The sequence below is a fragment of the Symphalangus syndactylus genome, chromosome 1 (assembly GCF_028878055.3).
Source record: "Symphalangus syndactylus isolate Jambi chromosome 1, NHGRI_mSymSyn1-v2.1_pri, whole genome shotgun sequence".
NCBI classification, from domain to species: Eukaryota; Metazoa; Chordata; class Mammalia; order Primates; family Hylobatidae; genus Symphalangus; species Symphalangus syndactylus.
The window spans coordinates 136,604,581-136,623,185 of NC_072423.2; the positions used below are offsets into that span (position 1 = coordinate 136,604,581).

Genomic DNA, 18,605 nt, shown 5'->3' on the forward strand with positions numbered 1-18,605 from the left:
GATTACCTATACTCTAATGATAATGTAATTGTAGGATCCATGTTTACAATATGTAGTCCAAACTCTCAAGGATTTAAAGGCAGATTATGCTGCGTGGAAAAGGAGGGAGCAATTCCCCAACATTTAGAGAGTGTGATGACACATCCAGCTGTTCCTTGCTCCTTCAGCATCCACAAATGCCATGTGTGTGTGTGTGTGTGTGTGTGTGTGAATTGTAGTGTGGTTGATTTTCTCTGGCAATGCTTTAATAATTTTGGTGCTCCTTTAAATATTAGTGGAGGTTGGAAACAAATTTCTGCTCTAAAAATTTTCAAAGTAGTTTATTCTCCCTAGTAGCAGGCTGATGGCCAGTTGTCTGTATTTGATCATTAATAAAATTGAGCATTTCAAATGCCATTCTCATTCTCCTGCTGCTATTAATGGGGCCCCATCTTTAGGACATCTGCAAAACATTATTTGTAATGGAATTCTTATTATATCATAAAATTTTATTAGACCTTAGAAATGGCAATCAGATTGCATTGTTTTTCTTATGAAAAATACTTTCTTCAATGCAGAGTTCCCTAACCTTCTTTCTCAGAAAACCATTATACTTTTACTTAAATTTTGTTTTAATTGAAGTATTATATTCATGCAATGCACAAGTCATCAATGTGCGGCTCAATGACTTTTCCGATGGGTGTGTACCTGTGGAGCCATAAGCCAGATAAAATTTAGAACATTTCCAAAACCCAGGAGGCTACCTCCTTTATGCCTCTTCACAGTCAATATCTCTTTCCAAAGGTAACCCCTATTCTGACTGCTATGACATAGGTCAGGGGTGCATGGATTTTAAGTACAATGTTTCCATATCAATAAATTCTGAAATGTATTTATTGGATTGTGCTAGAGTGCTAGGAAGTAATCTTGACTTTTTTCCAGAGGTCAGTTGTATAAGAAGAACTCTTCCTATTCAAGTTACTAATCCTTGGACTTTTGCAATCAGAAGTGGCATATTCTAATTAAAGTAATGGTGAATTATACTAAGGGTGGAAATTATACTGAGGGTGAGTGATTTTATGGATTTCTGTCCTCTAAAGGTGGTCATAGAATTTCACAGAATCGAATCCCTACTAAATTTTATCCTCCTTTCACCATTGCTCTACCCGCAAGTGTTCTGCTGGATGTTATCTGAATGAGATTTCTCTGCTGTGAATGATTTCTTACAATACTTCGTGGCTCATCTTCATCTCCAGAAGTTCTTAAAGTTGTAACAGTATCCTACACATAAGAATGCAGAATTTGATGAATGGTTAGAAAGGATCATCTCCCTTATATAACAATTTGGAAAACCTGAAAACAACACCAAAGGGCCTAGTTTTCCTTTTAATGTACAGGGCTCATTCTGCAGAGGTATTCTATGGTTGTAGTCTAAATCCAGACTTGCCCTGTTTAGAAACCAAAATTAGAAGTCTCAGGCCGATTTCTTCAACCCAATCTGATGAGTAAAAGGATATACAGTAGCCACGTATAAAGGTGGAAAGACCTGGTATGGCCCATATTGCTGCTTTGTTAATTCTCCAAACTAAAAAGGTGACCAAAAGATACTGGCCAGTAAGTTAAGTAGAAATCGAGACCAAGAAAGATCCCTTAAGTTATTAATTTCAAGAATTATTTCCTAATTGCTGAGAATTTACCATCTTGAATTGTTGGTAGGAGCTAGTAGTTCCATCAAGAAAAGGTGCTTTAAGGCAAATTAGGTTAGAGTTTCCTTTGTTCATTAATCAAAATCAAGGGAATCTGTTTCCTACACATTGTTCCTTTCTGTGAAAAGACTATGACAATGTGACTGAATTTCCTAGGGGAATTTTCTAACACCTTTAATGAGAAAAAAGATGTCTTTGCATGAGTATACAAACACGCAGAAGAATGCTTATTAGAAGATCTATTTATACTTGAAATAGAACTGAATTGAGTTGGCAAGAAAAGAAAATTGTGTTAGTATGCAGGTCCCTCAGAGACATGATTATAGTCCTAGTGACAGGATATGAAGATACTACTAATTACCTGTGTAGACTGAAGACATTTTTAAGATATATTTGATTTCGTGTCATCAACAAGAAAGTAGTAGTTTTGTTATATGAATTATTTTTTAATTATTCAATGTACCTACTATTAATAAATGTGCAAACAAATACATGTATTTAAAATAAAGAGCAAGTCTCTACCCACCCCCTTTCTTCCCTCAGCCCCAATCCCTAGGTATGAATAATGGCTAATGTTTTCTTCCAGATACTTTTACTATAGCTAAAGAATGGATGGATATATGGATGGATGAATGGATGAGGGATGGACAAACAGGTAAATAGGTAGATAAACGGGAAAAGAGACATTGAAATGTTTGTTTGTTTGTTTGTCTTCTGAGCCGGGTACTTTGTTGAAGATTCAATGTTAAGCAAACACACATATTACCAACTTTCCTAGAGCTTATAGTCTGTCAAAAGGAAATAGATATTAATCGCAAACAAGTAAGTGTATAATTATAAACTAAATACAACATAAAAGAGTACATGAGTTTCTCTGAGGAAGGGATGATTGTACTGAAATCTGAAGGAAGAATGGAAGACTGAGTTAGACTAGAGGGGAATGTTCCAGATAGAGGCAAGAAAGTATGCAGAAGACCCTGTGCCAGCAGGACCATAGCTCATTCAAGGAACTGAGGGTGCCTGGAATGGCTAGAGTGTAGAGTGGGTAGAAGGGGAGAAGTGCTTTGCTGGAATTCAGGTGGGAGGCTGTTGCAGAAGTGAAAGGGGAAAAATGAAGGTAGTTTGGACTAGCGTGAAAGTAGCTTGGACTAACGTGGTTGGAGAAAAATGGGTGAATTTCAGTCTTTTGGAAAATGAAGTGCACGTGATTTAGTAATGATTGGAAAGAGATGATAAGGATATAGATGGCTTCTCTCTGTTTCTTAATATATGTGGAATTTTTCTACACTTTTTCTGACCTTGCATTTTTCCTCTTAATAGTATATTTTGAAGATTCCCTCCCCATTTCAATAATGCCTTCTTAATGAGCTCCTTGTGTTTCATGGTCCAAATGTGCTATAATCCTTTTAACCCAATTTGAGATTGCTTAGTTTCCTATTCCATCGATAACTTTAACATAGTTGTTAATGTTTACCAGTCTTGTTCATAATCTTTATCCATTTGTTTAATGATATTTTTCCTTATTTGTAAAATATTTATTTATTAAGGATATTAATCCTTTGACTAGCAAAAGAAGAAAAAATATACAGTCACTTGCATAGATGCATTACATACCAAAAAGGCATTTAACAAAATTTACCAACCTTATTTTATATTTTTTCTTAATGATGCTTTGTATTTAGAATTTATCAGTTCTCCAGAAGTGGTGTTTTGGTCTTAATTTTGTATCTGAAGGTCCAAACTCACTATTTTCTAGTCATTCTATTATCTGTTCATCTCATCTTTGGCTTTATTCTTTCATCAAACTCATTCTTTGTAATGTCTTTTATGATTCAAAGTGGACATTTTTCTGTTTCTCCACTGTTTTTTTTCTAGAAGGTTTTTTTTTTATCAGTATTTGCTTGATACTTTTCTCCTTTCCTTGCATTCTTTCCTCTTTCCTCTATGCTTTGAAAAATCTTTGCATAGTTGCTATGTCATTTATTTTTTTCTTTCTCATATTTAATGTGGAAAGTGTTAGCTAGACCATCTATTTTTCTAAACATTGTATCTGTAAATCATACTTGACTTTTATTGCTTCTTCCCCGAGACCTTTTTGTTTTCTCTGAGAACTGAACTTCATGGGTTGGGTAGCACCAGGACTTTTCTTTTGCTTGAGAGTAGGGAAGAGGACTCAACTGAGATTATGGCTAGTTATAGTTGGTTAATTTGGGCTCTATTCCTTGTTCTGCAATTTTATTTAACATTTTATACTGGGATCTATGTTTTTTAAAGACAAGGTCATATTTCAGTCTTACCAATGAGAACCCTTGGATTCGAATTATTCTGTAAGTTGGAGAGAGTTTTGAAACATTTGCTTTTGATAAAGACAGTTCGTTCTATGTACTTACTTCTCCTGCTATAGCTTCACCTTCCAAGGAGTCATTCTCACCTTAGGTGGGTCAATGTGGTGGTAGTGAGCCAGGACTTCTACTCTAAAAAGCTTATTCTCTAACTGCCTACTGACCCCTCAGAGTCCTGCCCTCTGGATTGTAGGGCATTTGGAAGATTGTCCCCAAATTTTTCAACTCTCCTAGAAGTGCTTTTCTCTCCTGGAACTGCGTTGGAGCTAGAAGTTAGTGTTGGTCTTTGGGTCTTTGTGTTGTCATATCTCCCTTTCCTTGGCCACAATCTTTCAAATATGGTTTTACCAGAGTGTATCTCTTCCTTTGTTTGAATGTTGTTGGTATATTTTGTCTAATGTTTGACAATTTTATTCATCTTACTGAATTTAGAAACGGTTTTTTTTTTTTTTTTTTTTGAGACAGAGTCTCACTCTGTCACCAGGCTGGAATGCAGTGACGTGATCTCAGCCCACTGCAACCTCCACCTCCTAAGTTCAAGTGATTCTCCTGCCTCAGCCTCCAGAGTAGCTGAGACTACAGGTGCGTACCACTACACCCAGCTAATTTTTGTATTTTTAGTAGAAACAGGGTTTTACCATGTTGTCCAGGATGGTCTTGATCTCTTGACCTCGTGATCCACCTGCCTTGGCTTTCCAAAATGTTGGGATTACAGGCGTGAGCCACCGCGCCCAGCCAGAAAAGGAAATTTTGACCGTGTAACCTTGGCAATATCTTTTAACCTTTTGGATTCAGTTTTCTTGTCTGTAAAACTGGAAGAAGTAATTGCTACCTTCTGTTTTTCAGAATCAAGTCAGATAATGTATTAGAAAGTGCTTTGTGTACTGTACAGTTCTTTCTAGGTATAAGTTATTCTTACTCTTATTTGTCTAGATGAGATACACAAAGACAAAAGTAAAGAATAGAATGATGTATTCTGAGCACTAAAATAGTAGAATATGTGTTCATAGGGCAGTATGGTTAAGCATTTAGGGCTGTTGTGAAAAGTGAATGGACTTGAAAGGGATAGGAATTCTCTGGTGGAGAGGAGGGGGAAGGGTACAATCAAAGAAGTAGTGGATGGAGTATACCTGGTATGTTTAAAGAACGCTGAGTATCACAATTAATTGAAATGGCAGGGTCATGGAAAAGAGTCACAAAAGAAAAACTGAGAGGGTTAAGGAGGCACCAAATTATAAAGGCCTGACTGAGAAATCTGGAAGTTATTCTGAATGCCGTATAAAGCCTGGATTTGATTTTAACAAAAACCTTAGCCGGAAGCTTATACTTTATGTTTAAGGAGGTGGCAGGAGTATGCAGGAAAAAATGAAGAGAGGGAGAAAGAGGATGATGGGGTTGCATAAGTAGGTAAACATACATCTAGTGTGCCAGGACAATCAAGTTTAAACCTGTTGTTCTAGAACAATTATTAATAGTGGCCTATTTCCTTCTTAATGCTGCTCATAGTAAAATGATGACAATATTTGTAAGAACATCATAAGAACATTGACCAGGGCCAAGGCAATGGGCATATAAAGGAAGGAACCAATGCCGGAATATCAAAAAGGAAGAATGTATAAAGTTACTATATTAGAAGAGGAGGGAGGAATGAAGAAGGGAGGGTAAGAGGTAGGTCCAAATTTTTCTGCCAGATAGATTGCAATAGTGGTGGTAACAATGATTTTTGAAAGGGGATAAGGGGGGACCTGGAAGTAACAGAGTTTAAAAAGAACAAGAATTAGTTTTCTGTGAACTGTTGAGTTGTAGTAGCGAGGATCTAAGTTGATTTGTCACTTGTAGAGTTGTAGATGAAGCTTAGGTGTCACGCATCACTTTTATAAAACATTCATTGACTATGCTCAGCTCTATGGGGCTGAGTAGGGATCTCAAGTCTACTTGCTGAGTCACCTTTCTCAATTTTAGGGACTTGTTACAGAATCCTTAAGCTGAATAGGGACTTCCCTTATAGTCCCTTCCACTCCTAAAAGGGGGAAAGTGGCTCAGATGACATGAATAATAAACAAACACCCAAACACATTCTATTATAGCTCAAAAACTTTTCTACTTTCAGTAGACTTAGGAGTTTCTCTTGGCTTGAGAAGTAGGTCCTTTTCCATGTCAGACAATATTCGTCTCAAGATTTTGTACCCTTGACTTTCCCTTATGGGAGCTCAACAGCTAACAGCAGTTGACCTTTCCTATCTCTCAGTCTGTGGCTTCCTGTGACCTAATTGGAAACCTTTGCTTGATATGTTGTGAGAAATATAAACTACAAATTACTATATATAGTTATAGTATTTAGGGTACAGTTAAACAAATTTGTGCTTACGGGAATGTAGAAATGAGCACATAAATGCATCTATGAATATGTATATGTACATACAATTTATATATTTACATATATGCATCGAAGGCGGTTTAGTGCTTAAATGCACAGGCTTTGAAATTAGGCAGGGCTGTGCGACTCTCATCTAATAAAGTGGGAAAAATATGAATAACTTCCTCATTGAGTTGCTATAAGGGTTAAATGAGATGATGATTTTAAAATGCTTTCAAATGGTGCTGGCATTTTTATAAAAACTGGAAAAGTATATACCTAATTGTTAAGACAGTTATATTTGAGTTGCTGGATTTTGGAAAATTTTGTTTTCTTTATGCTTGTATATATTTCTAGATTTTTCCCTAATATTCTTTATCAAAAGACACATGAGAACAAAATTGATATAGTAAAATTTTTTAATAAACTTAGTTTCCTAGAATAGTATTTATGAATAGAAAATAATTCATACATGTTTATTAATGAGCTTTTTAGTTGGAAATTCTCAGTTCATATATTTCCTGTCTGTGGCACCTCCCATGTGTCTCCCTGAAGCCCTTTCTCAACTGCTCCCCTTCTAAAGAGGAAAGGCTCAACGGCCTATATGCACTCAACCTTGAGCACTGTCATGGCAGGAAACAGGTAACAGTGTTTTTATAGGTCACTGGGATTTATCTTTATTCATATTTCCATTTCTCACTTCTAAGAACTAGCCTTTCCATGATCACCATGATCACAAGGCTAAGAGATAGGTAACATAGTCTCTTTGCAAATACAGTAGGAATTTCCCACTGAGCATGTTTTCATTAAAACAACTCAGTAAATACCATTAGATTTAAAGCATTAGATTTATTAGTCTTTCTGGTGATCCTAACAAGTGCAGAGATGATGAGCAAATATAATTTTACATTTATCCAAATACCTGCACAGTCTTTTCTTGTTTTTATTTGTAATATCAGTCTTAAATAATCGTGAGTAATTTTACACATTAGAACGTGGGAACTGGAAAAGTGTGATTTTTTTCAAAATCTTTAAGAGACAGCTGGGCTGAGAGAAAACAATAATGCCCCTGCCTGATTCAGTTTCTGCCTCACTCACAGAGAGTTTCTCGGGAGCCCAAATTACTGGATGATAGAATTGGTCTAATTCAACCTTGCAAACAAAAGGAGAAAAATTGGTCACAGAATCAGCAAATTGGGACATTGAGAGGCTATATGAGCTTTTTCTTGAAGCTTTGCCACTGTATTCCTGTATCTCTCATTTTATGCCTTTTCTTTGTTGGCTTGAATAAGTCACTTTTGTAAATTACCATTAAACCTGTTATCTAGCTGACTGTGGAAAGTCCCTTATTTCATAGACTCATGGAATTTTGCAGCTAGAAAGAACCCTAGAAGGTCTCTCTTCTCAGTGTACAGGGAGGAGGAGGGCAGGTAAGAGATTGGCCCAAGATAATACAGCTTTTTAACAGGGAGCCAGGACTATCAATTTTCAGCTATCAAATGTTGATTCTCTCACTAGAAAGTTACATTCTGGGTCACAGTGTAGCATGTGTGCTAACTTGAGCATCTAAGACTCTATCAGAACTGTTATTGTTAATAATCCAGAACTAAAACACTTGTGAATGTCACCATACCAGGTTTGCAAAATCCTTTTGACAGAGCTAAATCCAAGGGCACAAATGAAATCACCACAGCCACATCTCTATTTCCCCATCCCTAGAACAGACTCACTTCCTGTAGCACACATAATGCCATCAGCCCCTTCACCCTTACATCACTTAGCTTGAATGACAACATTTTTATAGACATATGCCAAAGAGGACAGTCACTGGCCCAACTTGGGTCATGTGCCCCTCCCTGTGTCCAAGAAATAGGACATCCTATTTCCTGTGGTCACTTGACCACTAGTAAGAATGGGCCCTGGCTGAACCAAATGGAATGTGCTCCCTGGTGGACAGAAAGATTCTCTTGCTATGAATTTGTGCTCTTAAAAGTAGGAGACAGGGAGGCCGAGGCAGGAGGATCACTTGAGCCCAGGAGATCAAAACCAGCCTGGGCAACAAAGTAAGACCCATCTCTACAAAAAAATAAAATAAAAAATAAATTAGCAAACTGTGGTGGTGTACACCTATGGTCTCAGCTACCTGGGAGGCTGAGGGGAGAGGATTGCTTGAGTCCAGGAGGCCAAAGCTACAGTGAGTCGCCATCATGCCACTGCACTGTAGCCTAAGTGACAGAGTGAGACCCTGTCTCAAAAAGAAAAAAAAGTATGAGATAGATATTTTGGGCAGGCAGAAACAGCAACTATTCACTTTAGATGTCAGCCAGGTCACATATGTAGTAATTTTTTATTTTATGGTGGACACTGTAGATGTAACAATGTTAAAACTTTAGATGTCATTGTCTTCCTTTAAAGAGTAATGAGTTTTGTTCTGGCAGGCATTTGATTTTCTGGCAGATCAGCTGGAAATAGTGGAGGCCTGGTTTTAGATTCTGTTAGGGCAAATCTAGAGTGATCTTTATTTTAGGATTAGAGTAGTCCTTCTAAGGCATTGCCTTAGCTCAAGCTGAATCATGAGAGTGTTCAGCAACATCTCTTTTCCTTGGCTGGTTGGAACTCCATCATCTGACATTTTGTAGCCCTCAAACACCCTTTTCTGCTCACAGAATAGCTGTTTGGGGTAGGTCTCACATATGATTTTCTTAATATTTGTCTAAAGGCTCAAGAAACCCCCTATACATGTTTCTAGAGTTCTTTTCTTGTGCAGCTTCCTCTCTAATACCTTGCTCCACAAATTCCTACCATATCTGCCACCCAAAAAATCAGGTCTCAGTTTTCTTCACCCAGCTGCTCTCTGGGTTCCACTTCCCTGAGTTGCAATTTGAAAAGTGCCCCAAGGCAAAAAGCCAAGGTAAACATAAAGCTTATCTCCTGTGTCTTCCTCCTCTCAAGGATCACAGCCGTGGACTGTTGTCTAGTGCCTAAAATTGTGGCTTCAGATATTTGTATCCATGTTTATAGTTGTTTACGTCCCTTTCTCCATTATAGACACACTTAAAACCTTTTTTTTTTTAATACTGCAACTGAAGCACTCATAAATTTGATCACTTGCCAAGCTTGGCTCTATCTACAAAGCTACTTCATATTTACAGAAAGTTTTCTCAAATACTGAGGACAAGTTTTGGCCTCTAGAGGAGTTATAGGAGCTGATAACTTAATCTGGGGGTAAATCCTTTGTGAGAAATGAGTAATTCAATCCTTTCCTAATTTGTCCATATTTCTGTAAATTATCTCCTTATTTTCTTTTAAATTGGGATATGGTCATCTGTTGAAACAATTTTGTAGAAGTAGGAAAAGAAAAAGACTTGGGATCAGAAGATCTGGATTCAAAAAAGAAAAGAAAAGAAAATCAAATTCCATCAGACCTCAGTGTCCCTGGGCTTGAGGTTGCCTATCTATAAAGTGAGGTAAAAATAGCAACTTTTCAGGGCTGTGATGATGTTGAGAATATCTTCCACTCTTGTTATTTTCTATCAGTAGTAGCCTGGGGGGTCTAAGAAAATTTAGCTTTAGAGGACATTTTGGCATATTCCTTGAGTTGGTTTTTCTTTTATTCTGTATATCAATATAATTAGTAATATTTATTAATATTATATGTCTAAATATAATATATTCATATTATATGTCTAAATATAATATATTCATATTATATTTTTAAACATAATATTAATAAAATGTTTGAACATGAAGTGTTTTGTTACAACAAAGCAGCCAATCCGAAATTGTAATTTAAAAGACAGTGTATGCTGCTTTAAAACATGGCTCTTGGCACTTGGCTTTCTGTATAGAAGTTTGCATTCCTTTTCTCTCTCTCTTTTTTTAAATCCTCAGTCATAAAACCTGAGCTTTTATAAAAGGAAAGTAACATAGAATGAAAAAAAAAGTGTGTGAAAGAATTAGTGTATTTGAGTTTTGTATCTCTAGTGTTTAACAGTTTTATAATCCAGGTTTATAACTTGTTGAGAACAATAGACTATTTTAAGCACATTTGCTTTGGTAAAGATTAACTTTTTACATGCCTGGTAAGTATGGTGAAATTTAAGCTTTGAGAGTAATAGAGAGGAATATTTTCCATATCTGCCTGCATTTTTTAGTAAGGATTTTTTAGTAAGACACTAACAGCTACTCTCAGTGTGTTACATTTATTAGCAACGAACATGATTCAAGCATTTTCTCTTAGTGCACATCATCTTAAAAGACAGTGACATGGGGAGACCTTGATAAGCCCAAAACTAAATTTTAGCCTCACTTTATATCTTCATCAAAATCTAGAAGAATACAAAATATTTAATAATCCTTATCCTAATAGATATTAGTATTCCAACCTTGATTCCACAAATGCTTTAATTCATAGTCATTTTATATGGTTTGAATATTTTAAAGCTACTTAATTGCATTTTAAATAATAGTATCAGCCCTAAAGTCTATTTATGCTAACAAGAAGTTATGTAACATTTTAGTAGTCTTTAAAACAACATTATAAATACACGTACATGAACAAACATATAGCTAAATGTTTTATACATAAATACAAACATTTAAATACTTTAAACCTTAACAGTAATGGACTATATATGTATTCTCTTCCTATGTATTTTTGCATTGTAGCTTCAGGATGAATATTTGTCTAAAACTATGTTCTTGAGTATAAGTCTGTCTTTATATGCTTATAATGTTGTCTCTGACAATATTTAGTACTTAATACTGGTTCTGAGTGGAGCCTACATTGATATAGTATAGTACAAACAATCTACACCATTTGACTCAGTTCATTCCCTGTACGTCTCTTTTCTACTTAAAATAATTGAATTATTTTGGCTACTTAAGACATTTTTCTTTGTTTTGATAAAAGAAAAATTTCAGCCAAATTAAATTTAATGGAGTTTAATTCAGCAATGAACGATTCATAAATCGGGCAGCCCCCAGAATCACACCAGATTCATAGAGACTCCAGCAAAGCCATGTAGTGGAAGAAGATTTATAGACCAAAAAAAAGGGGAAATGACGTACAGAAATTGGAAGCGAGGTACAGAATGGCTGGATTGGTTATAGCTTGGCGTTTGCCTTATTTGAACACAGTTTGAACACTCAGCAGTGTATGAATGGTTGCAGTATGGCCACCGGTATTGGCCAAGACTTAGCGATTGTTACAGGCTCATACTCCTAAGTTAGGTTTTCAATCTGACTATTAAGCTAGGTTACAGTTCATCCACAAGGACTCAAGTATAGAAGTACGGAATCCTTCTCAGGCCATATTTAGTTGGCTTTAACAGTTTTTTCAGCTTTTCATCTGGCGTGCAGTACGAAGTGGCTGCATATTTGTAGGTCTGAAAACCTGGTGTTTATTGTTATTTCCAGCCGCTTCATCTATATTCGTAGAGGGCTCATTGAGGTCTATGTGGCCTGTGATAGTGTCACTCCAGCAAGTGTGGGAAGAGTAGTTACCTTTGTGAACTTGTTCAGGCAGCCAGAAGTCACGGATGGCCTCCATGGTGTCAGCTGAGGACCTGGAGTGTCTGCATGTTTGGGAGTCATATGATAGAAAAATCTACATGGCACTGAAATACCCACTGCCTTTCAGAAAGGATCAGACTGGGGTTAAAGGGCCTGTGTTGACTTCAGTTTGCATACACCTTCTTTATTTTCAGTGTGTTTGCACATACATTATCTCTCCGGATCGTGAGAAAAGAGCAGCCAGAGGCTCCTTCAGTTTATGAGAGCCAGTAACTCACCAAAGAGCTTTGTTTGAAAATTAACAATCTAGACTTTGGTCTTTGTTGGGGTCTTCTAACTTTTTTTTTTAAGTCATAGAACCCTCTTTCCAAATGAAATCTTAATCTGACTCCCAGTATGTAAAACAGAGGAATGCAAAGGGTTTTAACTCACATTCGCTGGGGGACTCCAGAGTCTTCCCCCATTAGGCTGATCTCTTTCTATGTTGCTAGGCCCCTCGGCCCCTTGAGGCTCCGTGGAGCATAGTCTAAAAACCACGACAAAAACAGGCTTTGTGGAATGTCTGTTGGCCCACAACATTCTCTCTTTTGATATCCTGTATTGCCTCGGATGGGTATTCTGAACTCTGCCACATTTTTCGGAAGTCTTTGTTTTTTATGGTGATAGCCTAAGCATCCTGGTGCAGTAGGGAAGCATTCCAGTCTTGACTCCAGCTCTATATACTGTGTGACATCGAGCGTGTCATTTAATTTCCTGGACGTTAGACTCTCCTGTCTATAAAGTGGGGATGGTTAGAGAAGCATGGAAACACCTGGAGATCTTTGGCTAGACGATATTATGTGAATGGGATTGACTGAAATGAGCTATTGATCTCCAACTCATCCCTATATAAAGGAACAACCCTGGATTACTTCAGGGCCACCTTCTCTAGTACACTTGATTGTAGCCAGAGTAGGATGATCAAAACTTGAGCATGTCAATGTATGCAGAAGAAATGTCTCTGACTGATTTTCTCATAAGGGAACTCCATATTGTGCATGCTTATATACGTAAGGCATCCTCTCCAGGACATGGTGTTAGATATGTGTTTAAATTAACATCATAAATACTTAATTTGATGGCATATAAAGAACACTGGGGCAGGGGTCAAAGGATCGCATTTTGTACTGGAGCTAGCTGTACTGGCTCAAGAGAGCCAGTTTTGTACATCTCATCCTAACTCTGCATGTGGTAACATCATGTTGGTAGCTTGAAATTAGCTGTGGTAGAATTAGTATCACCTGAAAATCAGCAAATACTATAAATTGGGGTTTTGGGAAGGGGAGCACACCATTGTAGAAGGATTTGAATTACAGACCCAGTACTCCTACTCCTAAATATTTTAAGCCTCAGTGTTCTCCTGTATTAAATATGGAAGATAATACCTGTTCCATCTGTCTCACAGATTTGTCATGGAAGTCCAAATATGTGTGAAGGAACCAAAGCAAAACAGATGCCACTGGAAGTGGCAGCATTATGATTTCCGGTGTTATTGGGGGCATAGAGAAAGAACAAGAGGAGCAAGCATGAACTGACCCTGTTTTCCCTCAAGAAACAGAATAAGTGCCACTTAGATCTTATAAACACAAAATTGTATATACTTTTAAAGAATCATAAATATCAAATGTAGGTTGAACTACCTTGAAATGTATTTAGAGCCATTCTTTAAAATGGAACTATAGGCTAATATAAGAAAATGCCTTCAATGCCTCCAAGGGTTGGGATCACTGAATGTAGGAATCCATTGAGCACCAGCTTCCAAAGTCTCCTGCTTCCAGCCCTGGAGATGCTTCTGCTGATATTCTATGACAACACACGTGAGGAGCTGGAACTGTATTTCTCCTTCGTGAAGGGGCTAGAAGCTAGACAGTCTTTGACATTATGGCCAACACTCATCCACACTAAGATCTGGGTGGAATGGTAACCATGAGTAATTCTGACACTGCCGGCATTTCTACAGAGGCTTTTAGATGAAATCTAAAGGAAATTTCCCAAATAATGTGGTTTACAGGTAAATGATTATTATTAATAAGATAATACATAAAATCTCCATCAAGTATACTTCAAGGAATGTGATATTCTTTACCTGAAGACATGATAGGAATCATGTCTGAAACATAATATTATGTTTAATAGTTGTATTTTCAATTATAACCTTTCTCTTTTATGTGGACCTATGCTCTGGATGATGTTACCTAGGTTCTAGGGTTCTTGGGCAAAAATATCTTCATGAGTATTGCAAAGGACAAACCTATACCTTTTTGGGAGGAGTGCTTTAATCTTAAGCTAAGTTTGTCAGTTTGGATATCTGCCTAACATAGATAGGTGTTCTAACCACTCTATTGCTCAGAAATATACTATACAGGTTAGGAGAATGGATTTAGGAATCAGGACTGTCTTGGAGATCCAGCTCTGCCTACTGGTTTCCTGACTTGATGTAAGTTTCTTATTCTCCTGAGATCTCTGTTTCTTCATCCATAAAATGGGGCAAATAATAGTTTCCCTTTTCTACAGCTCTTTTGAAAATTACATGCAAACAGAGCTTAATTAATGTTAGGCTATTAACCTCTTTAAAGAATGAGTCAAAGGGTGATTTGGCCTAAATTCAAATGACAACTTCAGTTGGGATCTTGACCAGCAATGCCATTGTAGTGAAGCTGGAGCCAGAGTAGCCAAAGCTAAAATCAAACAGTTTCCTAGCTTGGGGAGCCCTTGTGCCCATCTGAATTTGTCAGAAGTAAAGCCAGCATTGATAAATGAGTAGTGATATAGTGCCCGAAGTGTGGCATTGTGCCTGGTGTGATCCCCCCAGCATTCCCTGTCATTATCCATTTTGTTTTAGAAGACTCTCCCCAGACTAGTGAGGGTCGCTACTAGAGAATGTTCTGAAATAGTGGAGCATTGATCCTCCCAGGAAGTCACTCCATAGATGATTAGCTCTGTGGAGTGCTATATTTGATACTCCTCCTGCTTCTTTGTGCACACTCATGTGCACACCTCATACACATCCTGCCATGATCATCTTAACACAATACCACAGTAAAGTTAGTGACAGAGGGGCACAAAGGGAACCCCAGGGTGCTGTGAAGTAAGGGAGTATGCCAGAAAGAAAAGTCATCCGTGTATTTTTTTTTTTCAAAATAAAGATTTCAGGGCAGTGGCATACCAAGGGCAGAATATAATTCTTTTAGTTACCTTACAGGAGTTGTATAAGAATTAAATTGGATAAGATAAGGGGAAAGATTTTATAAATCATAAAATAGTTACATATGTTAAGTAGTATTGTTATCTTGTATGTGGGATTATTGAACTATGACCCATAGACCAACTCTGGCTCTCCACCTGTTTTTGTTTTAACCTGGGAGCTATTCTAGTCCCTTTAAGGATTTGGGCTTAAAGTAAATCTTGTGTTTATCTCTCCCTCCTTGTATTGAGCCCCAGGCTTGGGCTTCTCATCACAATGTTATTTCAACATCTGGCCGCATGGCAATCACAGTTTACCCATTTCTCACCGCTCACCCTTTGTGTTTTAGTTCATTGTACCCTTTAGAGATGTCCTGCAAGCCTGGCAGTACTGTAAACATTTCTTGTTGTAATCTACTTGTATTGCTGTGAGAAGTGCCTTAGAGTATCCAGGCTAACTGACAAGAAAGGAAATTTTCAAAGCATGTTACAACAGTGCATGTAACATGCTTTGAAAATTTCCATTTTTGAAAACAGGAACTCAAGCAACTTTTCTACTGTCTGTCAGTTCTAGATGGCATAGAAGGACTTGAACCTGGTCAAACTGAGCCCAGAACCCAAAGACTAGTTTACTAGACTGCACAGTAACCCAGTATATCAAGCCTGAATGTTGGTATGTATCCGTTCAGGAGATAAGCCTAAGGAATTGTTATTTCATGTCCCTGCTAATCCCAATGTGGTTGATAAAGACCACAGGGTTTGCTACCCTGGCTGTAATTTCCTAACCAAAGAGCAATTAATCTTTGTTTGATACATAAAAGGGCTTTTACCATCCCTTACTCTAAATTGACTGAATGTTTAACCACTAGTCTGACTTTGAAGGCTTCCCTGATCTCTTGCCATGTACAAATGCTCAATCCCTCTTCAGTGTATTCGCTGACCTCTGTCCCTACTTCTAATTGCTGTGAAACATCTCCATGTCCGTCCCTACTTCTAATTGCTGTGAAACATCTCCATGTCCTGCTTCCAGCCTATGCTGAAAGTTCTTTGAAGGTAGTAACTCTGACCATTTTTGTACCAGATCAGTCCCTGCCATACAACTAATGTTTAGTACACGTTCGTTGAAGGAATTATGAATGTGTCATTAGTTTTTCAAATGTTGATTAGCATTATTTAAAAGTGAGAGGCTGTGGTATAGTCACAGAAAAAAAAATTGATTTGAAATCAGAAAACCTGATGAATAGCAGTACAAATGACTTCCAGGAAGGGCGCGGTGGTTCACGCCTGTAATCTCAGCACTTTGGGAGGCTGAGGTGGGCGGGTGGATCACAGGGTTAGGAGATCAAGACCATCCTGGCCAACATGGTGAAACTTCATCTCTACTAAAAATACAAAAATTAGCCTCGTGGGGCGGCATGTGCCTGTAATCCCAGCTTCTCGGGGGGCTGAGGCAGAAGAATTGCTTGAACCCGGCAGGCTGAGGCTGCGGCTGCAGTGAGCCGAGATGGTGCCACTGTACTCCAGCCTGGTGACAGAGAGAGACTCCTTCTCAAAAAAAAAAAAAAAAAAAAAAAGTGAGAGGCTGTGGTATAGTCACAGAAAAAAATGGATTTGAAATCAGAAAACCTGATGAATAGCAGTTCAGATAACTTGACTTCTGGATCCTTAAAATGATCAGAGTACACGTGCTTCCAGGAAGTAGAGAGACTGATATGTTGATGGGCAAAGACATGAGTGAAGAGAGCAATCAGCAGCGGTTAGGCCTTGGCCCCTCACTCCCGCCATCGCTACCACCTGGTCATGACTGTCCCGAAGCATGGGGGTAACGAAGTAGAAGAGGACTTCTGGCTAGGATTCACCCCTTTCTAGTCTAGGATTGGCAATTCTCTCCATGTTCCCAGAAGGCAAGACAATGGGTACAATTAGGATAAGTAGAGAATGCTTGTTACATAGGAATGGTGTCAGCTCTGATTCAACGATGGTTGATAGCTATAAGTACCATAGACATATTTGTATACTCTACTGCCAAAAACCGGAACTGGGTAGGGTAGTATTGTCAGACATAATTTGCTTTTTAATTTGGAAAAGGTAATAATGCATTTCAATATGCAAATAATATGTACCTAACCTAAATGATTAATATTGGACATAGCCAAGTAAACAATTCTGACCTTCAAAATGCACAGGATTTTAGCCAATAAATTCAGTTGAAGTCAAAATACGCCCAATTAGAATATCTTATTTCCTCCTCTTAAGTTTTCCAAATGTGACAGAAGTTACTTAATTTTCTTTTACATTGCTTTGACAATAGATTGAGGTTATTGATGGGCGAAATATAAACTCTAAATGAATTAGTATTTCTCATGAGCTTCTAGAAGCCATTATAAAATAAGTAGTCAATAAGGAAGGAAATATAAGGCATAAGAATTATAAGGTATACTATTTGATGAGACTTCCATAAAGTAATTGTACCATGCAGTTTTCAAACTTTTAAAGTTCAAACTCTTAAAAATAAAATTAAGGTTTCTAAGAAAATCAAATTAATTTTTTCCAGATGATAAAGAGTATCCATATGGCAATTGACTGCTGCTGTTTACAGTTATCATGTTTCTTTGTGATTCCCAAAGTGACAATCCAGTTTACAATAATGAGCTGGTAATAGATTTGCTCTTTACAAAGTATCTTATCTATGGCCCAAATTTCTAAAGATTGAACTGCCCAGGGACCTTATAAAGCAGCCATGTTACTAAAGTTGTTTAAGCAGTTCTAGTCTGTTGAAAAGCTTTAGTTTATTTGTTTTTATAAAGTCCAGTGACACAAAGTTGGCTGGAGACTCTGTGACATGAATCATTTCCTCCCTGCAGTCTGTCAGCTTGCAAACATGGGCAGAGGGAGTGCCTGTTCTGCCCTCTGCCTGTTCCTGCACACTCCCAAGCTTTTGCAAGTTGGTCGGGGGGTAAACTTGATGCAGTGACTCTTTGCTGGATTAGTGTACTCTTTCAAGTAACTGTTGGTGAACAAGGCAGGAAATTATGTTCCTGGATAAGAAATGACCAGGCTAATATATGTGGCAGGTAAATGATTTTTCTTATAAACACAGAGTTTAGAAATATGTTTTTGAATTAAGCAGTTTGCCTGTAATATACAAGGTATACAAAATCCACTTCTGGCATATTCTGTATATATTTGGAAGTAACATATAAGTGCATAAGATTTTTGAAAATGGGCATTCTGATATGAAAAACCTAGATATTTACACATAGATATGTACATGTCTGTGAGCTAAAATCTTATTGAAAATTATATAATTTGCTTTTTTGTATTTCTCTAAAGCAAAACTAAGCTTTCTAATATTTAAAATATCCTCATTAGGAGAAGTTTTCAAAACCTATTGTTCTCAGTTGTTTGTCCAAAAAACGTTACTTGTAGAGGCTGCTTTATTTTATTTGTTTATTTTTATCCCTGTAATTTTTCACGTGAGTACCC

At 37.4% G+C, this 18,605-nt stretch overlaps 1 protein-coding gene across 9 annotated transcripts in view; it reads left to right on the plus strand.

Annotated features, from left to right (window-relative positions):
* The window catches only part of THRB (thyroid hormone receptor beta), a 382,425-nt gene that overhangs the window by 109,782 nt on the left and 254,038 nt on the right, over positions 1 to 18,605 (plus strand). The window contains exon 1 of one of the 9 annotated variants that reach the window (XM_055285726.2): positions 4,537 to 4,609. The exons of the other annotated variants lie outside the window; for them this stretch is intronic. The gene's annotated coding sequence lies outside the window, so the exon portion shown is untranslated. Of the gene's footprint in view, positions 1 to 4,536; positions 4,610 to 18,605 lie in introns of those variants that run through there. 9 annotated transcript variants of the gene reach the window in all.